The following is a 26320-nucleotide window of genomic DNA, read 5'->3' as shown; positions in this document are numbered from 1 at the left end:
TTATTTCCACGGTAATATGTACCAAAATTTATCCAAAACGTTAACAGAAGACCTTAACAAAAAAATACATAGAAACAATTTGAATAGGTTATCGAAGAATTATTCGATATTAAGACTAAAAACTGGGGGCTCCTGGGTGGCTCAGGCAGTTGAGCAACCCACTCTTGATTTCATCTCAGGTCATGATCTCAGGGTCGTGAGACTGAGCTCTGTATCAGGCTCTCAGCGCTCAGTCGGCTTGTCTTGCTCCCTCTGCCCCTCCCCCGAACTCACACTCACGCTCTCAAATAAATAAATAAATAAATAATATCTGTTAAAAAAAAAAAAAGTTTAAAAACCAGAGAGAGCTCACAGGCTTTTTTACTCAGTTTTTTCAAGCTTTAAAGAACAGCTAGTTCCTATATGGTAGTTACAATATAGAAGAAACGAATAAAGACACATCAAAATATTAGAAGTGGGGGCGCCTGGGTGGCACAGTGTTTAGGTGTCTGCCTTCGGCTCAGGGCGTGATCCCGGCGTTGTGGGGTCGAGCCCCGCATCGGGCTCCTCCGCTATGAGCCTGCTTCTTCCTCTCCCACTCCCCCTGCTTGTGTTCCCTCTCTCACTGGCTGTCTCTATCTCTGTCGAATAAATAAATAAAATCTTAAAAAAAAAAATATTAGAAGTGGACATCTACAGGTGGCAGACTCTAAGAAATTATTTTCTTCCGTCTCATTTAGTTTTATTAAGGGTTTATGCAATCCATGCATATAATATGCATTTATGTAAAATAATGTAAATAAAATTATGTAAAATAATGAACATAAATTTTTTGAAACTAAAGTGTATTAACAGAAACACTTGATTTATAGCCAATACCTAAAAGTAATATATATATATATATATATATATATATATATATATATATATATATATATATATATATATATATATATAAAACAGGGCATGAACTCCTGTGTTAAAAAAATTATCTTAATGAGAACTGGACATTAAAGCCTAAGGAGAAATGGAGAATTAAAACAACTTGGAAGGATAATGCACATGTAATTAAATATTAAAATATTCATGCAAAATGTTGTATGTTATCAGTAGCACCCACTTTTCTCATGGATAGATTATGATCTGTGAGGGCATGGGTCATGTATCCCTCAGGTCTGTATCTTAGTAAGCAAAGTAAAGGCAGGGATTTTGTTTGTTTGTTTTCTCCAGTATATCCCCAGACCTATAATAGCCCCTAGCATATTGTAGGCACAAGGTAAAAAGGTAAATCTTTCTTGGATGAACGATTCATCATCTAGTAAAGAATACCTGTGTGTGCACACACAACATGCAAATATATAATTTCAGTATTATATTTCAAACTTTATGAGAAACTTCATTCTTATATAGTCTATCTTTGGATACTTCTGCCTGCTTTACTTATCTGCTTATTTCTAATTCTGCAAGTCATTACTGCTGATCACCCAATATTTCTGACTCCCTGTCTTCCAGGCACATGGTGGGACTCTAGTCACTGGGTCCGCTTGTAGCTAGATGGGGTCATTTCTGTCTAATGAGCTACAAACAGAAACAATAGGTGCTGAAGTATTTCATTATTAATGTAAGCTACTTTAGCACTCTTTTATCTATCTGTTATGATAACCTGTAATGCTCAAGATGATACTGTTTCATTAGCCTGAATCCTTGAGTCAGGAACTGTGTACAGAGCTCTCAGGCCACCTGCAATGGTCTGCAGAATGAGCAAAATGCTAACTAAACCTTTGTTGTTGTAGATCATGAAGATGTTAAGATGTTTTTTGCTATAGAATATCCTAGTCCATCCTGCATGATACACTCATTAGTAGAAAACTTTAAATTATCATAACTTTATAACAACTCCTAATATCTAGTTTGACACATTTTCCTTAGTATTGTTCTTTTTCATAATCTTCTGAGCTATTATCCCACATTGGTTTTCAGTGAAATCTATCTGTGTTTTAATTTGGTTTGTACTGAGTTTACAGATGAATTTTGGGTGAATTTAAACTTTTACTATATTGAGTATTCCAATATAACAGTGTTCAATTACTTAAAGCTTCACTTATGCTCAATAGAATTTTTAAAAACTTGTCTTCATATAAATCGTACATATTTCTTAAGTGCATTTCAAGGCAGTTCATCTCTTTTTTTATCATTCTTATATATGGGAACTTTCCTTCTATTATGACTCTTATCTGGTTGTTTTTATACAGGAAAGATGTTAATGTTTTATATATCAATTTTTGAACTACCTAAATAAAGTCCCTTAATTTTTCTTATATTTTCTGTATTCATTTTCATTGTCATGTTTTTAAAATGTGTAGAAACACAAAAGATATTAATTTTACCTCCTCCTCTGACATAGCTATACCAGCATCATTTTTAAAGTCGTATTAAGTAGGAAATATTTATACAACAAAAGAGTGGAGAACAAGAGACCATAAAATAAAGTTCTAAATCACATGGCACCAACTGTAAGTGGTATAAATAGTTTTGAAATTAAAATGAAGGATTACCACGACTTAAAAGGTCATTATGTTGAGAAAAAGTAATTTTCCATAAGAAATACTCGAAGCTACATAATTGCAAAAGTATTTTACTGCTGAAAAACAACAGTGAAATGAGGTATTAAAATCTGTACATTTTACTAGTTCTGACGTTGGCCATAGTCAGCAATATGTTTCCCTACTTATGCATGCAGACCATAACACACCCAATTGAGTGTTTCCACATGGTTTCTGCAAATTGTTGTATTTATGATTTGTTGCAATTAATATTTAGGTCTGCTTCTTACGTCCAAACATTACAGGCATTTAGGCAAATCTCTCCCTGCAAATTCTGCAGATGTCAGGGCTACACCAATCCTGGCTTTGTTTCCTTTGGTCTGTATCTCTTTCTTCTTGTTGGTTTCCCTGACATCGTATCTTTTACAGAATTATTTATGTCCTAGTGCCTGACCTGTGGTGAACATATTTCAGTATCTCCACTCCATTCCCATTTCTTGTGCTCAAAAAATGAGTGATGTTTGTGAGCAAGTGAATTTGGTGTTGCCTTTATTGACGAACAGGCCCAAGGTCTGGGGCTGAAGAATGAGTCTTGGGTGTTAGGGAACATTTCTAAATTACAACACTTTGAATTCCCAGTAGTTGGTTCTTCCAGCCCACAGCTCCCTCCTTTGGGGGGGGGGTTGAAAATTTAAGGGATGTTTTTGTTCTCATAATGAGGTGGAGAAGAGTTACTGGCTTTTATTGGGTATGGCCAGAAATGCCAAATATCTTGCAATACAAACTAAAGAATTAAACTGCCTCTCTAAACCAAAACCCAAACCAAATTAAATAAACGAAAAATATTTGCAACAGCCTACATCCTTAACACTGCCTCCTCATCAAGGAAATAAAAGATATTTGCTCCAGATCTGATTCTCACTTCCTAGCTAGCAACCTGCACTCCTTCCAGGCCTACAGTAGTCGGATCGCACTTTCTACTTCCTTTCAAATAAGCATAGTTTATGGTTCGTTTCGGCTGGTGGGATGTGAAAGGAAGTGACACGTGTCACCTGCAGGTGCAAGCTTTAAAAGCCAGTGCACAGTTTTCCAAGTTCCTTTCTTTCTTTCTTTTCTTTTTTCCCCCATTCTCCACATGGTAAAAGCATGTGTCCGGATAAGGCTCTGACATCCTGGGATCCTGAGAGAACATAGGAAGCCTCTGCCTAGCCATACTGTGCCTATAACCTGACCAAGAAATGAACATTTATTGTACTAACTCACTAAGAATGTAAGGTTGCTTGTTACTGCGTCAGATCCTAGCCTACCCTCGCTGATATGTCCCTTGGGACAAGAGGAGTCAAATCACCTCTGTGTACCTCGTATGGACTGCACTGCATCCACCCCAAATTCATAGATTGAAGCCCTGACCCCAGTGTGGCTGTATATGGAGACAGGAACTTTAGTAGGGAGTTATTTAAGGTGAAATCAGGTCATAAGGGTGGAGTCCTAATCCAATAGGACTGGCATCCGTATAAGAAGAAGAGAGGCCAGGGAGGCACACACACACAGAGGAAAAAGCACATGTGTGGCCATGTGAGGACGCAGTAAGAAGGCAGCAGTATGCAAGCCAAAAGAGAGGCCTCAGGAGAAACCATACCTGCCAACACCTTGATCTTGGATTTCCAGCCTCCAGAACTGTGAGCACATAAATATCTGTTGGTTAGGCCATTCAGCCTGTGGTATATTGCTATGCAGCCCTAGCAAACAGAGGGCCAGTTCTACCATCTTCAGAATAGTTCCTTCAACTTCTTTTAATTATACACTCAGCTTTCACCAACCAACCTTGTCCAGATCTTAATCCAACCCCAGCATCCCTGAGTGTAACTGGAAGCCTTCCATTTACATAGGGAAGATGCTTTAGAGTTTCATTTGAAATGACAGTCAGTCCTAAAACCTGGGTTCGAATCCCCGCTCTCCAGTGGGTTGTGTCTGTGTTTTAATCCCAGCTCTTATCTCAAACTCATTGTGAGATCTTGGGCATATTACTTTCTTTGTGCCACAGTTAGCTCAGCTTTAAAATGAGGGGCTAGAAGCTATAAGAGCTCTTAGAACCTCTTATAGTGGTTGTAGGAGGATACAATAAGACAATGAAAAATAAGACACTTAGGGTAGGGCTTTATTTATAAGGCACACCAAAATGAATATTATTTTTTGTTATTATAACTTCTAGATTGAAAGGTCTTTCATTTTTGATTGACTACATCAGGAAAAGTCTTGATAAATTGGTCGGCTCTCGGGTGAAGCCGGCAAAGGACTTGTGTGACCCCGGAGAAAGTATCTCCTTAAAGGTGGCACCCTAGTTGTCTCACTTGCCTTCACTCCAGATCTGGCCCTGATAAACCTGGCAAACTTTGCGCTTCAGCTGCCAAGTTCCTTTTCCATTATCAGCCTCTACAGCAGGTGGAATTCTTGAGCTGAGGGCCCTACTCAGGCAATGGGTATTTTCAGGATACTAGTCCCAGCACTCTCTCTGCTGGCAATGTGGTAGCAAGATTCTCATACACCCTACACTCAATTCTACTCAATTTATAAAGTAGTCTAAAACACTTTAAGTCTCGTACACAACAATGATGACAAATTAAAGTTCAATGGGCAATTTACTCTAAAAATCAAAGAACATGTAAGAACATTTAGAAATGCATGAAAGAGACAGAGCATGCAGGGTTTGGTAACAAAAAGCTACCAGATATTTTATTTGAATTTTATAACAAGAAAATAAAGGCCAAAGATGTGTTCCTTTTCACACTAAAGGAAATAGCTTCTATCAGCTAGAAGATCAGCTCCAATAACTTCGGGGATCTATTTGGCTTTATTAGGTCTGTTGCCATTGTGATGGGCTAGGAAGTTTCTTTTGAAGAAAAGTAATTACTGTACCGGAGCCTCTAGTCAAAGAAATGCAATTGTGTTAAAAAATCCACTTGCTCAGCACAATTTAGGCTCTCCGTGCCTTTCCATAAGTTGGATCGATAGCTAGCAGATATATAGATCTCGACGATTGGTTAGAACTTAAATCTTCTCCCTTACATTTTCTAGTGATGCTACAATGAAAGAAAAACCGCTGTGTGAAACTATTTACCAAAAACCTAAATAGCATTTTATCACATTTACAAAGTAGTCACGAATGTATCATGGGGGTGTTGAAGCAGAAAAATATAGGAAAGAATATTTGTTGAACATGTACCTTTGGCCAGGCACTGCAAAATGTGATGATTTGACTTACATGATTTGAACGCGACGATTCTCACTAATACCACATGGGTGTGGGTGGATGATGCCTGAGTCACCCTCCGTAGGAAACATGAAACTAAAAAGAAAGAAATGAAATCTGAACCATTGCTGAACAATTACCCGGTGTAAGTTTTAAAAATTGATGTTTGTGGGTTCCTGGGTGGCTCAGTGGGTTAAGTGTCTGCCTTTGGCTCAGGTCTTGATCCCGGGGTCCTGGGATCGTGCCCCGCATAAGGCTTCCCGCTCAGCGGTAGTCTGCTTCTCCCTCTCCCTCTGCCGTTCCCACTGCTTGTGCTCTCTCGCTCATTCTCTCTCTGTGTCAAATAAATAAATAAAATTGTTTAATAAATAAATAAATAAATAAATAAATAAAATAATAATTGATGTTTGCTTGAAATCCCTATGATACATTCCTTACAGCTGGCAATATCTCTATCTAGATGTGTGGTAAATTGTATATGGTTTGAACAAGTGTTCAGCTTTCTTAAGTAACCCCTCTATCTTTCTAAAGTGCCTTTGAACGACACCCACTTGCCTGTTATGGAAAAATTTTGAAACCAGATAGATGCACTCAAAACCACAGCAGTGAAATTTTCAGGCCCAGAGTGGGCCTCATCTTTTCCTGAATGGCACTTGACAAGTTTTATTTCTGATATGTTCTCTCTAGCACTGTTGCTTTCTAAAGTGAGGACCACCTGACACAATTTTTAAAAAATTTTTTCAAGAAGAACCACCATTTCCTCGTGTTAGGTTTATGTTCGCTGGGTCCTGAATTTCCTTCCAACCAGCTCAGTGAACTCCCCGAAGCAAGAATCTTTATTTAAAAAATTAATGCAGAACAAATTCAGTTTAGCATAATCTGACGATTTAACTCTCGTAATTCTGAAATGGGGAATACAAATTAAAAGTAAAGTGATATCTTCTCTAATGTTGTGCCGTAGCAGGCTTTCATTTGAGGGGAAAAAATCCATCTGGCCTTAATAAAGACTGGTGCTTTCCAGGTTGTTGGGGTATATTGTTTCTTTTACATTTTTATAGTAAGGGCTAATTTTTAGTGCTGTGGAACCAAAAAAAAATTATTTTATTTTTAAAAGAGGCCAGTCTTATTGATTCCATAAGTCTTCATTAAAAAATAAATGAATAAGTGCCGAGCATCTCCTCTGAGACAGTGTGATAAGTCCTACGCCAGAGAGAAGTGAGATGTGCATGCAGGAGGGAACCCGCAGGTTAGGCAGAGCTCCCCGGAGGACAGGGACCTGGGTCAAATTTTGCAAACAGGCAGCAATTACCAAGATGAAGAATGGGAGGAAGGACTGTGCAGGCAGAATGAGAAGTGAATGCAAATCACATTACTGAGGTCTGATTATGATGCATTTTCATCTAAATCCCCGTACGTTCTCAGAGGTCTCATGAGCATCCCTCATCGGCAGCCCTGCATATGTGCTCCTCCGTCTGGATTCCCCATCTCAGGCAATGGCACTGTGCGTAACTCTTCCTCCACATCAAAAAGCCTGAGCTAACTTGAACTCCTTCCTCTTTTGTATTTAAAGACGACGTTAAAGGGATCACCAAATGTTCTCTATTTCATCTGCTAGGTGTTTGTTTAAGCTTTTACTTCCTCCTCATCTCCAGATATACTTACTTATTTAAGTGCCTTTTTCTCTTTCATCTGTACAATTGCTATTACTAGTTTTTATTAAATAATCATCTACCTTTTAAATTCAGCAATTATTAGCAGTTATGGTAAGGTATACACTAAGTGCTGGGGATCAAATGATGAGTTCAGCATGGCCACAGACGCCAACGAGATCCTTTCTAGTGAAAGAGCTAGAGACACAGAGAGAGCATTCTAAAGATACACACAAAAGGCATATGAGGAAGCGGAGGAGGCTGGAAAGCCCCCCAGGTGAATTAAAATCCTGTGGGGAGATCTCAAGGATGAAAAGGAAATGCCACAGAGAAAATATTCCAGAGAAAAGAGGCAGAATTAGCAAGGATACACGATACTGCGAGCTATATTCAATATTGCTGACATTTCGCATTTTGGGAGTAGGAAACGATGAGAGGTAAAGGTACAGGAGGAAAAACAAAGGCACAGGGGGAGCAGGGGCCGAGTCATGCAGCATCTTCTGTGCTATGTTAAGTAACAACAGCAGTAATAATAGCAGTTACTGGATGCTTACTGTACTCCCATATATGATGATACACGTTTGTATTTCATCAAAAGAACTCTATCTGGAAAAAGATACTATTTCCATTTTACAAACTTATAAACCAAGGCTCTGGTGGAAGTTAAGTTGCTGATGGATTCTGCTACATTCAAATTCAAATGTAAATATGATCTAAAACTGCATTACTCCTCCCTTTTTTTTTGCCTTTCCCCAAAGCCTCTTTAATTTATTAACAGATGCTTCTGCTTCTAATTTCACATTTCTCGCTTCAATTACACCCAGTTACCAAGGGATTATGTTATTCTGTTGGCTTTTGGTGATTCTCCTTTGCCTTTTGTAGAAGGTTCACACTTTCTCAAGTGACTTTCAACGTTCTTCAGGTTTTCCTCCTCCCCTATCTTGATTTCTCTACACCCATCTTCCACCCTAGAAGTACAACTTTTTGAATTTCCCTGAACATGTCTCTATATCCCTGCACGTGCTGGGTCAGCTTGCTCAAGGGCCTTCTCCCACTTTATATCTTCCTAGATCCCTGGAAAATACGTATTTATTCCCCAGCACTCTGAAGGAACCAAAATCCTGTGTTAGTTTCCTTCACAAAGATCTATCCTCCAAAGATAAGGATTCACTTTCAAAATATGTAAGAATGATACCAAAGACATTGAAATACGATATTTAGCCAAAGATCATGTAAGAAATATCACCTTCAAAGATACAGACGTAGTGAAGAGAAGGGCCATATGCACCCCAATGTTCATAGCTGCATTGTCCACAATAGCTAAATTGTGGAAGGAGCCAAGATGCCCTTCAACAGATGACCGGATTAAGAAGATGTGGTCCATATATACAATGGAATATTACTCAGCCATCAAAAAGAACGATTACCCAACATTTGCAGCAACATGGACGGGACTGGAGGAGATTATGCTAAGTGAAATAAGTCAAGCAGAGAAAGACAATTAACATATGGTTTCACTCATTTATGGAACATAAGAAATAGCAGGAAGATCGGTAGGAGAAGGAAGGGAAGAATGAAGGGGGGTAAACAGAAGGGGGAATGAACGATGAGAGACTATGGACTCTGGGAAACAAACAGAGGGCTTCGGGGGGGGGGGAGGATTGGAATAGGCCCGTGATGGGTATTAAGGAGGGCACATATTGCATGGTGCACTGGGTGTTATACGCAAATAATGAATCATGGAACACTACATCAAAACCAAGAATGTACTGTATGGTGACTAACATAATAAAAAACTATTATTAAAAGAAAAAAAAGAAATGTCACCTTCCATAAATCTATCAAGGTAACTATATGAGGGAGTATCATAGATGTATTTTTCCCTAAGTGGTCCAGTAGGAAACTACAGTCATTCCCACTGGTGTATGCCTGCCTCTGAGTGTTCTAGCCTGTGTTTTATAATCTAGGTACTGAGAAAGGTAACATGTATGGCCTAGTCAAAGGCACTATACAAATCAAAGCATGACCCATCCATTTCTGTTCTGTCATATGGAGATCGCGAAGAGTGTACTTTTCATGTGCCACATCATTTAGCAGGGCCTGACACCACATTCGGCTGCATAATATCTATGGCTGAAGGTGGACAAAGGGATTGAGATAGTCAAAGATGTGTGTGTGTGGACAGTTGTGTCACCAGTGTGATGTCATTTATGCTATCCCTCAACACCTATTTAGTGAGAACTTACTAAGTTCCTTGTTACCTTGAACAGTGACATGAGGCCAAGTGCTCACAATAATAAAACTCATGATCTTCTTGGGGAGACAGAACACAAAACATGGGAAAAAATCATAGTGTAGAAGAGCAATACAAGACACTTCATTCTATAGGAGAACATGGTAAAGTACGCAGCTTAAGATAGCTTGTGAATAATGGAAAGGGGACTGGAGTCAGAAGTTTGGGTTCTTGCCCCAACTCTGACACATAGTACCTCTATGACATACAACAATTACTTGAACTCTTGGATTTTTGAGTTCAGACAAATACACTGTTATGCCAACTTCACCAGGCTTTGGAAAGAAGCACACGAAAGTGCTTCAGACTTCAAAAGAATACACAGAAGTATAGTGCAAGACAGTTTCCATGTGAGAAACAATACTGTAGTGGACCATATACTCAGAGGTTTCTATATGTGTTCTCTTCTTCATTCACCTTCAAGTTGGCTGCTTCTCTGACTGTACTTATTAATTACTCAATTAAATATTATTTTTAATCCAATAATTTTGAGCAACTACTATATGCCAGCCACTGTGTACAATGCTGGGGACTCAATCATGGACAGGTCACATATCTGTATCATGCAGAAACTGTCTGCCAAATAGTGAGTGGTATTTTCACATTAAAAAAAAAATTAGACTCTGCATTTGTTGGGTACATAGAGAGAAACTATTGAAAGTGAAGAAAAGGTTTGCATGATTTAAAAATTGCCTGGATAGAGTAAAGTTTTTCATTGCCGTGACAAAGATTTACAATCCAAAATACATCAGAACATATTTAAAAAAAAAAAAAAAACTCTACTAAATTAATTTCCAACCTTCAATAACTGAAAGGCAAAAGAGAGGAGCTGGCAGTTCACACCAGAGACAGGATAAATAACAGCAAAACCTCGGTAACTGTTCTGCCTCATTAATAAAAATTATGTGTGTGTTCATACATATGGATGTGTAAATAATATATGCATATATGTAAATATGTGTGTATACTTCTGTGTATATATATACATAAAAATTAAATCAAGAGATGATTGCAAAACATTAGCAAATAGATATTCTCAACATCTGAAAAGCTGTGATGAAATGGGTATATTTTGATTGTACTTATAGCACACAATCTTTCTGCAAAATAATTTAAAAATGTATTACTATATTGGAGTGATGCTACCAGATGACCAATAATGGGGTATTTCTATTGCCGTGTGATGATTTTTCTACAAAGTAGTAGCTTAAAACAACACATCTTTCTTGTATCACAGTTTCTGTGGGTTAGGAGTTGGCATGGCAGAGCGGAGGCAGCTGGACCCTCTCCTAGGGTCTCACAAGGCTGCAATCAAAGTGTCAGCCAGGACTGGGGTCTCATCCGAGACTTGACTGGAAAATGATTCACTTCCAAGCTCACTTGAGTTGTTGGCAGATCGGTTCTTTGTGGCCGTGCCCTTACCTACTAGAGGCCACACACTGTTTCTTGCCACATGGGGCTCCCAACAAAGCTGACTGCTTCCTTAAAGCCAGCAAGGGACAGACTCTAGCAAGATGGGCTTTATAATCTCACATAACATGATCACGTACACACAATCACATATATCCCATCACCTTTGTCATATTCTATCATCTCAAAGTAAATGAGGGGCCACCACCACAATTAAACGGAGGGAATTACATAAGACTATGAATAACAGAAAGTATAGATCATGGGGACCACCTTAAGATTCTGTCTGCTAAAAGCATATCAGGACATATACCCCAAGGAAGTATTTCAACATAAAAAAAATACTTAGATAATAATGTTTATTGGTGTACTATATATTATTTCTGGACAATTGAGGGCAGTTTGAACTCACAAATAAGTGAGGGCAAGAAGAGAAAAGGATATAAATGGCTAGAATCTTAGGAATTAATCTAATTGGATATTATGTACATTTGTCATGAAAATTAAGAGGCATACATAATAGTTGAAAAAATAAATAATTGAACAATACAGGGGAAGTCAAGACAAAAAACTAAATATGAGATCATAGCAACTAGACAAAATTTATCTGAATAATTAGAGTAATAGAGAGACTATAATATTTAAAAAATGATTTTTATATTTGCAAGACCTTAGCTATTGTGTAGTGTCCTTAAAAAAACAAAAGAAAATAATTTAGAAAAACACAAGATTATTGAAATATAGAAAACAAAAATTAATTGTAGAAATGATATTTAAAACTCAACAGCTGTGCGGGGCACCTGGCTGGCTTGGTTGGTGGAGTATGCAACTTTTGATTCTAATTCTAACAAAAAGCAATTATTAGACCTGAGAAAGGAGGTATAATCATATATTTAAAAGAGCTTAAAATATCTGAATGCAAATATTGTGTGCAAAAATAGGGCAACTAATTAAGAGTATTTGAAGAACAATGAATGAATACCTAGCAAAGTATAAATTGTCCAAATTGATGCCAAAGAAAGTAGAGAACTGAAACAGACAAATAGCTACAGAAACGATGGTGGAATAAATTATTTTACCATTTATAAAGCTATTGGCCTAGATTCGTTAACAGATGAGTTCTACAGCATCGTGTTTTTGTTTAATGACATGTAAACCAGTATTTATTATTAAAAACTTTTTCAGATCACAAAAGATTGAAAGTTCCTCACTCCATTTTTAGAAATTAATAAAATCCTAAACATTTTAATATCAAGATAAAAAGATTTCAAAAACTTTATACCAATCACATTTTGAATAAAAACGCCCAATTTCCAAATCAGAAATTGGAAATTGAGAAACCTGTGTACCTTCTGCTTAATTTTGCTGTGACCCTAAAGCTGCTCTAAAAAGTAAGACCTAAAACATTTGCAGCCTGCATTACAGAATAATAAGACAGCACAACAAAATCAAGTTAAATTATTCAAAGAACATGAGGATGTATGTATATACTGTATAGCACATCAAATCAACATATCGGAGAGAAGAAATAAATTCTTAAGAGTAATACATTTAAAAATGCATTTGATACAATTGATATATTGATGCAATTCATCATTTTTAACCAAAATTTATTAGGTAAAGAGGGGACAGAATACTATTCAAACAAACAGAAAAGACCATTCAGAATCATTAGATGCAATGTCATTTCCATTAAAATTAGGAAGAAGACATTATAATTTTATATTATTATAGAGACACTAGTTCATACAGTAAGTCAAAAATAAAGTTACATACCTAAGTCCACTGACTATTGAACAAGAAAATCCTCTCTCGTTATGGATATGTTTGCACACCTAGAATCATCAAAAGAATCTAGTTTTTTAATAATAAAGATTTTATTTATTTATTTGACAGACAGAGCACAAGTAGGCAGAGCAGCAGGCAGAAGGAGAGGGAAAAGCAGGCTCTCCACTGGGCAAGGAGCCCAATGCAGGACTCGATCCCACGACCCAGGGATCATGACCCGAGCCGAAGCCAGATGCTTAATCAACTGAGCCACGCACGTGCCCCAAAAGAATCTAGTTTAAATAAAACAACACACATGCACATAAACACCCACACCCAAAGATGAACCATCAAAATTAGAAAATGATAGACACTCCAAGTATATTTCTATTGTCTGAACCAATTAGAATGAAAAATGACGAAAAATTCTGTTTATAAAAGTGATGCTAAATGACATAATACTAAAAATTTGCAAAGAATTGCATAAGACTCTCAGATGAAGAAAATAGCAAGTATTTACATGTATTTCAATAGGAAAATTATAATCTATGAAAGTGTAAATCTTTCCATCATTGTAAGGTGAATGCATTAGAAATCATATCAGAATATCAAGTTATTATTTTAGAACTGGATATGGTGATGTTGAAGTCCATATGAAAGGGCATATATTTGATTATGGCAAACAAAATAAAGCAAACAAAACAAAACAAAAGAAACCCCAAAAGGAATATGGAAGGAAATTTGTTTGAGTAGATACCAAAACTTACAATAAACCGATTATAATAAAAGTAACGGGGCAATTGAATAGATATAGACAACTGCCTGATCAAAATAACTAGTTCAAAATAGATCCACCTGAAAGTATGACTGAATTAATGACAAGTTATAGCTCAATAAAGTAGCAAAACAGAGGTTAATTTCATAACCAACACAAGTTGCGAGCCATCATTAAGAAAATAAAGCACCAGCCACATAAAAAAATAAATCTGGGGCACCGGGTGGCTCAGTGGGTTAAGCATCTACATTTGGCTCAGGTCATGATCCCAGGTTCCTGGGATCGAGTCCAGTGTCGAGCTCCCTGCTTGCCTGGGAGCCTGCTTCTCCCTTCCCCTCTCCCTCTGCTGCTCCCCCTACTTGTGCTGACTCCATTTCCTGTGCTCTCTCTGTCAAATAAATAAATATTTAAAAAATAATTGTTTTATAAATACATCTAAATAAAAAGTCATAATGAATAATGCTCATGTATATTTGATAACTTTGCACATATATTTAGACTAATTATTTAAATAAAACAATATATTAGAAAAACTTAGGAGGTCTCATACAACTCTTCTGGGAAAAGAATACACCTACCAAAGTGAGAGGAAGCCCAAATATCACAAAGGAAAATGGACATAAAAAAAATTCCATGAACAGAGTCAAATAAAATATTTGTAACTCATATGGTAGGTAAATGATTGCTACCTCAAATATATATAAAACTCTCCCATAATGATGAGAAAAAAAATAGAAAAATAAGGAAATTATATGAATAGGCAATTCACAAATAAGAAATCCAAATGGCCAATAAACACAAGGATTATCAGCCTCCCTGGCAGTTGGAAGCTGGAGACAGGATGAAAAACCATATTTCACATCTCAAATTAAAAAATAATGTAGAATAAAGCTGTGTTCTAATGACTAGATCTGGTAAACAGGCAGCCACGTAGTTAGCTGCTAGTAAGAATGTGAGTCACTACTGCATTTTGAGGAGTAACGTATCCATATTGATTAAAAACACAAGCTCCTTAGCCTTTGTATTTTCCCTCTGGTTTTCAGTATCACGGAATGAAAGCTCAGATATGCAAAGAAATATGTACAAAAGATATCTATTGTGGTATGTGGGGGGTGCTGGCAAAAAAGGAAACAGGAATAAAGAGAAAAAAAAAAACAAAAAAATCTAAATGTTGGTTAACTGACAGTTCAGTGCATGAAATATTATGCAGTATTTAACGAGTTTGTTCTGTATTTATTGACCTAAAGAGATGTCCGTGCTATATTATTAAGAGAGTAAAGCAAGATGAAAAGTAATGTGTATATAAAAAACTACAAAACCCTTGGTGAGCCTGGGTGGTTCAGCTGGTTAAGCATCCAACTCTTGATATCCGCTCTGGTCATGATCTCAGGGTCGTGAGATTGAGCCCCATGTCCAGCTCTGTGCTGGGTGTGGAGCCTGTTTAAGATTCTCTCTCTCTCTTTCCCTCTGCCCCTCCCCACCTCTATTTTTCCCTGCCCCGTCTAAAACACAACAACAACAAAACTACAAAACCCTTATATATGTATCTGAGATTCCACAAGCAAGGAGTTAGACGTGGTACACTATCAACCAGGGTGTTAACATTGTTTACTGTAGGTTAGGCCACATGGGGTGGGGTGAGGGGGTTAAATTGTCTCAATAGTTATAATGAACTTTTTGAAGACATGAGAAAAGAATTAGATTTAAAAGAAAAATTTACACTTTGTTGATATGAGTCAATAGGGTTTATAGACTTGCAAAGTTTGAGATTCATAAGTTATGATGTCCTACGGTCATTGTTGGTAATCTATTTCTGCTCAGATCTTAGTATTATATTTAATAAAAACCATAAAAACTATAAAAGGACTTGGCTGAACATGAGATGGAATGTGAAGAGAGAAACTTAAGCCAACAGCCCATGCCTTAAATGTTGGGATACCTCAGCCTTCTGTCCCAGATCTTCCTCTCTTGGCTGGTGAGAGATGTAACTGTACTGTATTCGAATCATCTTGTTACTTTCTGGTTCTCCTTTAAGACTTAAGGGCCTCACATGGCCAGGGACGATGACTTTATTATATTCAGTAGCTATAAACTAATAGGTAATCAACAGATATGTGCTGAATTGTGGGAAGAAATAAGAATAAAGGGAAGAAGGTGAAAAGATCCAACATCCCTAGCAGAGCACCTGCGACATGAAGGATCTTTACAGAACATTATCGCCCCGACATCCCTTTCTCATTCCAGTCCTCCTGCCTCCATTCCCTGAGCCCTGCATACTGCTCATTCTCCTAAGTCAGATACCAAAGCCAAGCAACAAAAAGGTTATCCAGCGATTCATCAATTCCTCACCTCCCATGATTAGCTTTCCTGGCTACATTTCAGCCCCTGGTGGGAGATCCACAGCCTCTGGCTATGCTTGCAGAATGGCCAAAGAGCACATCTGGATTGAGCATTTCATTTTCAATCCAAACCTGGTTGTATTAACGCTCTGTCATACTTAATATATACTGGGCAACATGTAGTCTGCTAGACTTGTACTCACTGGAAAAAGACAAAGCATGACATTGTTGAGGCCATACTAGCAGGGGGTATAATTCTTTGTAAAGCTATATAGTATGTTCCAAATATACTGCAGCTGTTGATAAGTTTTATTGCATTTGCAGTTAGGGACTTTATTATATTTGCAGGAAAGATTTATTATATTTACTTTTATTACTTTAGCAGTTTGGGATATTTTCATATTTGTCATGAACGTATTCCATTTATGCTCATTGAGTTTATATCTTAAGTTTGCTACATGAGCAGGCTATGAATAATTTCACCTGTTGTCATTATACTTGCAGTCAATTTTCATTACCACTCTGCTAATATTTCACAGTATTTGCAGGTGCTGCATATTACATTAGTGGTTTGAGTCTTTTAAAGTCATCAGTAATGGGGCAGTGCAATCAGCTGAAGAAAGGGCACAGACCTATCAAATGCTCAAACTCTTGGCAGATGGAGGGAAATATGCCGGGCTGCAGACGTTGGCTACAACAACTAGACTCATTTTAAGGAGTACGTGTCCAAAGGACGTAAACCTTAGTCTGACGTGCTCAAGCTCAAACTCCAAATTGTCTGTATATCTTACTGCTTCGAATTTCCCATACTCTTCTAGTGATTAACTAAATGAAGATAAGAAATAAAGCTTGAACATATGACAGATTATGTTTTCAAAGTGACTCCTTGCCCAAATTATCTCTACCTTGAAAAGCTAGACAGCAGCCAAACAAAAGCACACTGTCGGTGATAAAAGCGAGTACTTGGCCTAATTCTTAGAAGAGAAATGCCTATCTCCTGATATCATGACTCAGTGGATGGACTGGGGTGTCTGATAGTTGTAGGAGCACCCCCGGTGATTCTGATGCCTTAACTGCCCCAGAAAATCAGCTAGATTTAACTGCATATATTAATTAGTTTATTCTAAGTGGAAAAAAAAGAATTAGGGGAGATTTTGACAGCAGGGGCAACACTCTAGGCCTTCACCACTTACAGCCACTGCAGTCTATTAATAAACAAAGTGATGAAAACCTTTGTTTGAATTTAAATGATTTATTGTTGCTGTTAATGGAACCAGTAAGGAAGGCAATCTGGGGCAAGAAGCAACCTGGGATAACCATGGCACAAGCTGGTAGTAGCAGCTGCAGAAGAAAAATAATAGTAATCATTGCAGCTTAAGTTTATGGAGTGTTTACTACTTGCCAGTCACTGTTGTAAAGCACTTGACTTAAATTAATTAATCCTCATGACAATTCTACGAGATGTTTACAAGACTTAGCTCCATTTTACAGGTGAGAAACTGAGTCACAGATAAGTTTAGCAACTTGCCTAAGGGCACAGAGTAGGATAGATAGAACCAGGTTTGAACCCAACCAATTTGACTTCAAAGTCTAAAGTCTTAGTCCCTGGACCATGATATTAATTCCTACTTCCCCAACTCGACCAAGGGAGACAGCCTCCTATGCCTTAATCAAATAAAGATTTATATTTCATTCTTATTCATGTTATGGATTATGCTATGTTCACTGGACTTTCTCCAGACCAATATTTAGCCAATATTTAAATAAATATACTTTCTTCCAATTATATGGGAATCCACTAGTTTACACGAATATACAGTTTCTTTCTCTCAAACTATTTTTAATAATCTGACATCAGTTTAAAGGCAGGGAACATCCTTGTAAGTCCTCTGCCCCCAATATATGCTAAAATAATGTGTGCTGAAATTAACTATAGCTGTTAGGAGTATAGTATAATTAGCTCAAGAGCTAAAACAGTGGAAGATAGAGTCCTGGACCAGCAGATTAAACTTGGATGTGGTTTCTGCTCTACAGCTCACTAACCATGTGACATGCAAAAAAGCCACAGATTTGCAGAATATCAATTTTCTCATCTATAAAACCAAATTAAAAAAATACTTGCTCTGCCTCTCTCATAGGTTATTATGAGCTCATAGGGTTATCAGATTTAGCAAATACAGGGAGCCCAGTTAAATTTGGAATTCAGATAAAAAACAAATACATTTTTAGCATAAGTATGACCCATGCAATATTTGGGACATACTTACATGAAAAAGATATTCATTGTTCATACTAAATTTAACCAAGCATTATGTATTTTATTGGGCAATTCTACAAGGGGATTGAGTGAGATAATGCATGAAAATGTAGTTAACCATTTTGACATTCTGACATAACACATTAAAATGGTAAATAAAGGGGCACCTGCATGGCTCAGTTGGGTGAGCATTCGACTCTTGATCTCAGCTTGAGTCTTGATCTCAGGGGCATGAGTTCAAGCCTCGTGTTGGGCTCCATGCTGGGCATGGAGCCTACTTAAAAAAAATTCATCAATTAAATCAATTAATCAATCAATCAATCAATCAATAAAATAAGATGGTAAATATGGTTAATCCTTCCAAAACAGTAAAAAATACTCAGGGAGGATTTAATACAGAGTCCTAATGCTGATTTCCTCCCAAGAAATTCTTCCTCAATAGGTGGAGGGTTCTATCTGTGTCTACTTTGGAAAAGAACCAACTCTCAACAGAGAATACCCAAGCCAGGAGTAGGCAAAGATCTTTTCCTGGGTAGAGTAGGGCAGGAGGTTGTCGTAGCCTTCTCCATGGACCAGTGCCAGGCTGACTACACTAGGAATCAACAGACCGGAAGTTGTTACAAACACAGCCTCCTGGATCCCACCCCAAGAACTCCAAAATACAACTGTATTTGTCCAAAATTCTATATATGCAGTAAGATTTCCAGATGATTCTGAGGAGTACCAGGTTTGACAATCACTTTTAAAGAGATTTTCAGTGATACTAAATGGTTTTCTCCAGAACACTAAAGACCACTGCCAGTGGCAACAAGTCTTGTCCCCGGGATGGGCCTTAACCCCAGCATCTACATCAGATATTTTAAGGAGCACTGGCTGCCAACCAGAGCACAAATTCTTTGAAAAGGCTCAATATCCGACCCAACCATGTATTTAATCCACTAGATGGATTAAATAGGCCACTCACTGTTGATAAAGATAGAACCCTAACTCCAGATAAGTTAAATTTGAAACAGTGGAAGTCCATGTTCCAATCTCCATGCTCACACGGTACTGTCATCAAGACAAGTGTTATCTCATGTTCTCTCTCCCCTTCTCTCTCCCTTTCTTTCTCTTTCAGAATATCCCTCAGCTAACCTCACTGGCCCAGCAGAGTTGATAAATGCCTATCCTTGAACCAAAACCACTCAGGATTAGCCAGTCCTAAGTCACACACTCACCCCTGCCTAGGATGAGTTAATCTTACCAAGCCATATAGACTAAGATAAGAGGTGATGATTTTAAATGCCAGAAATTATTTCTATTACCAAAATAAAGTATGCTGGAGAGAAGGGTGTTTGTTATAATAAAGTATAAAAATAATGAGATGAAAATTTCTAAAAATATGAAAGCTAAAAACAAAACAAAACCCATGTGACCCAAAATTTTCAAAAGGCATTTTGTAAAACCCTAGTTCCATTAAACACTCTGGATGAATGGATAAATTGTGTATTATATATACATATATATATATATGTAATGGTATACTACTCAGCCATCAAAAAGAATGAAATGTTGCCACTTGCAATGATGTGCATGGAGCTAAAGGGTATCATGCTAAGCGAAATAAGTCAGTCAGAGAAAGACAAATACATATGATTTCACTCCTATGTGGAATTTAAGAAACAAAAGAGATGAACATAGGGGAAGGGAAATTAAAAAAAAAGAGGGAGGCGAATCATAAGAGACTCCTAACTAAAGAGAGTAAACTGAGAGCTGCTGAAGGGGAGGTGGGCAGGGGTTGGGATTAATGGGTGATGAGTACTAAGGAGGGCACTTGTGATGAGCCCTGGGTGTTATACATAAGTGATGAATCACTCACTAAATTCTACTCCTAAAACCAATATTACATATGTGTTAACTAACTGGAATTTAAATAAAAACTTTTTAAAAATTACCACAAGAAACAAAAAAAAATAAAAAATATAAAGTAATATTTCTCAAAGTTTAATGAATATGCCTATCACCTGTGGCTCTTGTTAAAATATTCTGATTTAATAGGTCAGGAGCAGGGCCTAAGATTCAGCATTTCTAACACAATCCCATGGGGAACCACACTTTGAGTAGCAAGGTTGTAAGAATAATACTTCGGGAAATACAGCTCTGACTGCAACCTAAGGTCCTAATGGCCATTTTTGTGTCTTCCCCACCTTAGCAACTTAAGACCTTTTGCAAGGTCCGGCACACAGAGATGCCCATAACTATTTTAGGAATAAAAGGATGTGTGAAAGATTGAATCACTTGAAAGCTTTGCTCTGTTGTAAGATTTACAATTCAGGCACCTTTTCTAATAGGCTAAGCAGAGTATCCTCATGTCAGACGGGGGAGGAAGAGGGAAAAGTGCAGGAGGAAAGATTCACAAGAGTCATTAGGTAGCTGGAGGGTAATGAGAAGGAGCTAAGTTAAGGGTCCCAGTGTGACAGGCCAATGGAGGGCCTAGTGGGGCTCCACACAGGCTGGGTACTGGGAAACCAACATGACTCTAAAGTAACGGTCTTCCAAATTTTTCAGTCCCAGTGACCTGAGGAATAAAACATGCTGATCTCCAAAGCCACTGCTCTGTAGCTCACTTGAAAAGAGATTCTTAACTGGAAATGGTGGAGTTAAATGCCAGAACTCTATTTGCCTTAGTCTGAAAAGAGCTCTCTCCTTTCCCTCATTCTAATTTGTGACCATACTCCTTACTACGACATACTTAGAAGCAGTGGTCCAAAAAAAGCACCAAGGATTTTTGAAAGATAGTGCTTCATAAGGAAGGTTCTGTTTATTATCCTAAGCAACTAGCATATTCTAATCACCGTCATCACCAACAAAATAAGTAGACTGAGACAAAAATCATACCAGCTGCATATTTATATGAGCAGCTCTCTCTTTGATATTAGTATGCAATTAATGAACATTAGTTTCTCAGATCATTTAAGTTCTCAGAGTTTGTCTCGTCATTTGACAAATGAAGTTCTGAATCATGATGATATTTGTTAGTCGCAGAATAGTAATTCTCTACTCCTTATGCTTCCAGGTGAAGAAACTTTCGCGAAATGAACTTTTGCCCCCACCCATCTTATTCCTTCTAGTGCTAGAAGAAATCAGCCTGCTTACCGGTGTGGCTAGGGACAAAAGTTGACAATTCTGGCCATGGTATCTTCCTCTGTTCTCTCTGGGGTCTTTCTGCTCACATAGAGCTGCATCCTCCTCTTCTACGAAGCCAGTAATTTAGTGGGTGGACTCTGCCAGGTTACACAAAGTCTTCAGTCCTGCAATACTGCCTGTGACAAGGTAAAGACGCCTGCTCAATTTGGGAATAAAGTATTAGCAAGCCCTCTTGCCTAGATGTATTGCCAGTGTCCACATTTACCTTAATATCAATAAAGTAGATACCCTGATTCTCCATGTCTCTGTCTCTTGGATTTCATTTTGTTCTGAACTAAGGTTAGGAATAAAGTTATTATTTATTAATTCCTTCAAATTTCAATGTTTGCATGCATTAACCTGGTTAGGAACCTTGGAAAATATAAGGAGTCGCTTTGGGGAACAAAGTAACAGAGGGAGAGAGAGAGCGAGAGAATGGCTGACAGCTTTATTCTTAAGGTTTTAGTAATTGTGGCCCAAGTGGAATTTTGTCCTTGGTGGATCATTATGGTTTATGAAGACTTTGTTCACAGCTAACTGACTTCACTGATATAGGTAGGGCTATTTTTAGCAGGCATAGCTCATAGAAAATACAGATCTTTGGCAACAAGCCTCGCAAGGACCTTAGCAAACGTGCGTAGCTCTACCTTACTGAGCAGTCCTTGTTGGGCCTCGACTATGTAAATGCACAGCTTTGATCCTGAACTATAAGATTGTGACTTTGACCTCTGCAGCAGCCAGGGAGGCAGAGATTAGACATTACCTGTAAGATGATGCTAAGGTGAAAAAGTATAAAACTGAAAAGATCTCAGGCAAGTCTCACTTTCAGTCATCCACAAAATAGACAGGAGAGAATGGCAGCTGCCTTTGGTGGGGCGGGGATGTTGTGCTACAAGATCACATCCAGGAAAAGGCAAAGACCTAAAGGGAGCCTGGGAGGCATCATCTTAGTTTGGCAGCTCATTTCACTGTCAGCCCTTCAATTAATATAAAGTAGAATAACTCTAATCTGATTGTTCATGGCTTACAAAGGAGAATCAAATAATGAGGCAGATTCAGAACACCGAGGCTCATGGGTGGAATAAGAGAGATTTCACAAACTCAAGCCAAGAATTTACCTAGAGAAGGGTCATAAGTTTCATTAATGAACAAAAGAAAGTGTTGAACTGCATTCAGGAGGTTGATAGAGGTGGTATTTTTATCTCTTTGTCAAATTACCATCTCTCTTTTCTTACTGGTTAAGAATCAGGTAGAGAAATGGAATATTAGTTGTTGAATCCCTAAAACTTCAATTAAAAGAACAAGCATTTTTTTTTAACTTTTTGGTTAATTTTTTTTTCTATGTGCTTCTTACCATCACAACAATGCTAGATAATATGTAATGATGACCATGATCAAGGGAATGAAAGTGTAATGGTGAAAAATTGATGGATTCAGAATATACCTTAGAAGCAGGAGTGATGGAACTGGCAGCAGTATTGGATGTGAGGGAGAAGAAGAAATGCAGAGAAATATACCTGCTAGATTGTAGTCTTTATTAGTTACATAATTACGATTAACTGAGACTGTAAAAATTATAGAGGAACAGGTTTAGGGGGATGAGACAGAGCTTATTTAAATTCAGGTGAGTGTTTACTTATCTTTATTATATTTTCCAATTTGTAAAACAGGACTGATAATTGCTCTATCCTCCAAGCTTTACCATGGGAAACAAATGAGATATTCTATGGAAAAGTGGCTTTGAAAAGGGCAATGCCTACTGAAAATACAAACTCTTACATGAGGCAGTTATTCAGGTAATAGAAGAAAAAAGTAACTAGTTCTTGTTCTGGATTTTCTATAGATGTTAGAGATGAATAACTGCCCCCATTTTTAAATCTTGTGGTATTTGTCTTTAGCTCTTAAGAGCTTCTCATGAGATGATTTAACAAAAATAACTATAAAATCTTTAGTCCTCTTTTTAAAATAGGATAGGATAGGAAATCTAACACAAAAGAAGTAACTAATATGTTCCAGACCCAGGTCATCCACTTTATAAGTATTACTCTATACTTACTTAATTTCTTAATCTTCACATCAAACCTGGGTAGCTATCATTTTGCCCATTTGTCAGATGAGATTCACAGAATAAAAGTAACTGGTACAAGGCTACAGTGTTAGTAAATAAGTAAATCTAGAATTTTATCTGAAGTTTTGATAAAAAGAAAATGCATCTGATTCACAAATAGGTCTTAAGAGCCCACCATAAGCCTGGTATCCTGGCCTGACTGTCTATGCCAGCAAACTTTCCTGGTTACATAACAGCAACAAAAACAAGCAGACATAAAGAATGTGAACAAGACCCTGGGCCATGATAAATATTGTAGCCTTCTAGCTCCGGGGATATAAAATCTTGCTAATGCAGACAAAATAGTTTTTGGTAGTGATTCTGGACTATAAATCGAAAACTAGAAGCTGTAAGGTTTTTGTCCCTAGTTTAGCTTACATTGTTTCCTTCATCTCAGATAACAACCTTCCCCAGAAATTACATACTTTGCTAAGTTTATTTATGTAGCAAAATTGACAGCGTGTGCTGACAGACTGTGAGGGGTGGGGAAGGTGAAAAACTTGTGTGCATTTCCAGGTTCCTGTGGTTCTATGTCAGGCGTAGAACAGAGAGTGATGATTCAGCTAAACCAATGTTCACTACTTTCTACAAATAGAACAAGTTACAAACAAATCATCATTTTCCAAAATGTGCCCTTTGAAAGTATTCCCTCACACTGTTGTATGAGGGCAATAAAATGTAAGTATATTCAGAAGCTGTCTTTTAAAAATGCCAGATTCCTCAATTTAAGAACCCAATTAGAACTTCAGACCACTTCTGACCATAAGGTATCTGTCCATGGATGTATCTAAAATCCATTTCGTTTATTTTTTATTATGTTGTAATTTGTATTGGAGCAGATGATTCTGATGATGTAGATTATGACAAAAAGAATATGGTCCAGATAATACAGCAGATGCTCAATAGCTATATACCTATGGATTTTATCAGTCAATAATCCATTTTTATTTCTATACTGTTTTTCTGCTGGTAAGCCACTTTCATATACAATAACATAGTAACTGCTTGTGGGGAACAAAAGAAAAGTAAGAAAGAGCTGCTTATTTATATAAACACAATTGGGATAATCCTGGCAGAACTTAGAATCACATTTTCTGGGCTGTTCCAAAACAAAGTTCTGCATTAGTCTCCAATGATTATTTTTTCCTTGAGGAATATGAAAGATACATTCATGTAAGTACATATATTATTGTTATTATTATTATTACTATATTTTTAAATACATGATTATAATAATTATTAATTAATGTCTTAATCTGCTCAGGCTGCCATAACAAAATTCCATAGATTGGGTAGTTTAAACAATAGAAATTTAATTTCTCGAAGTTCTGGAGCCTAGAAGTCCAAGAGGAGTGTGTTAGTATGGTCAGGTTATAGTGACAGCTCTTTCTGGCTTGTAAAAGGCCACCTTCTTGCTGTGCGCTCTCATGGCCTTTCCTTGGTGCACGCATGTAAAGAGACTGACAGAGAGGGAAAGAGATCTCTTCCTCTTAAGGTCATCTATTATACTGGATTAAGACCCCACCCTTATCACTTCATTTAACTTTAATTAGTTCCTAAAAACCCTTATCTCCAAATACAGTCATTTTGTGGGTTAGGGCTTCAACATATGAATTTGGGGGTTGCTATTCAATCCATAGCATTAATACAATAAGAAAATTTTTTTCAAGCATTCTCACAGTAGTTTCACCAAGTCATCTAGTAGACAATAAAATATCTCATGGTAATGCTATTTGGTATGCATTTTTACATTATCAAAGCTCTTTATTAATTTCTTATATTACTACTAATGTGAATTTTTTTGGAGTGTTAAATTATGGATGTTTTTGCTTTCTTAATTCTAGAAGTTTGATGAGAAAAATGTTCATTTCATTTGAAAATGTAGTTGCAATCTATTTTAGTTAAATGTGCAGTTACTATTTAGTGTTTGTAGCAACTTGAAATGAGGTTATAGTTTACGGCTCAGGGTCCACAGTTATAAAGAGCAGCAGTCTTATCCACTAAAATTAAATAGATAAATAAATAAAGCATATTCTATTGACTCAAAAGACCTGTTTACCAAAGAACAGGAAGGAAAAATTATAAATCGACAGACAGAATGATTAAATTCATTGGTAATAAAACTCATGTAAATTAAAGATAAAAATCACATTTAATACCTATCAAATGACTAAAAATCATAAATTCCCAAAATGACAAACTTTTGAAAAACCATTATCTCCATGCACTACAGTTTACATTATATAGTAATGAGATTCTCATTTAAAATATCATAAAAATATTCATAACTTTGACCACAGAACCTCTCTACTAGGAATATTTCTTAAAAATATTATTCCAAAATTTTTCTAAATTAGAAAAATAGAAGGATTTATATGCATAAAATGAAGGGAAATGCTGTGCAATTTTATCTAAATAAAAATTTATGGAGCCATTTAAATAATTATGAAGGCTATAAAAAGTGGGGAATAGTTTATAATTAGTGAAAAAGGCAAAATAAAAATTATGAACACCTGGAGATTATAAGAAATACATGTATAGACAAGAGGCAGCAGGCCATATTGGAGGTTGCATGCGCAAGCACGCGCACACACACACACACACACACACAAACACACAACAGAGACATTATGAACTTAGGGTTTTGGATTTTGCGTCATCTATTTTCCTTTCAAAAGTTCTTTTTTAGTTTACTATAATGTTTGAATAATAAATGAAATCCTATGGCTATAATAAAACTAAAATAAATAAAAATGAATATAGATTTATTTTCATACACTTCTTAT

General features: G+C 37.0%; 1 long non-coding RNA gene across 1 annotated transcript in view; it reads right to left on the bottom strand.

Moving 5' to 3' along the window:
* The window catches only part of LOC130543250 (uncharacterized), a 35240-nt gene extending 13688 nt beyond the window's left edge, over positions 1–21552 (bottom strand). Inside the window, exon 1 of the long non-coding RNA XR_008958458.1 lies at positions 21398–21552. This is a non-coding gene — a long non-coding RNA (uncharacterized LOC130543250). The remainder of the gene's footprint in view (positions 1–21397) is intronic.
* Between the last annotated feature and the right edge of the window lie 4768 nt (positions 21553–26320).

This window comes from Ursus arctos, unplaced genomic scaffold (genome assembly GCF_023065955.2).
Source record: "Ursus arctos isolate Adak ecotype North America unplaced genomic scaffold, UrsArc2.0 scaffold_9, whole genome shotgun sequence".
In the NCBI taxonomy this organism is placed as follows: Eukaryota; Metazoa; Chordata; class Mammalia; order Carnivora; family Ursidae; genus Ursus; species Ursus arctos.
Note: the sequence above shows the minus strand (reverse complement) of the source record. Positions and strands in the feature narration are given on the sequence as shown.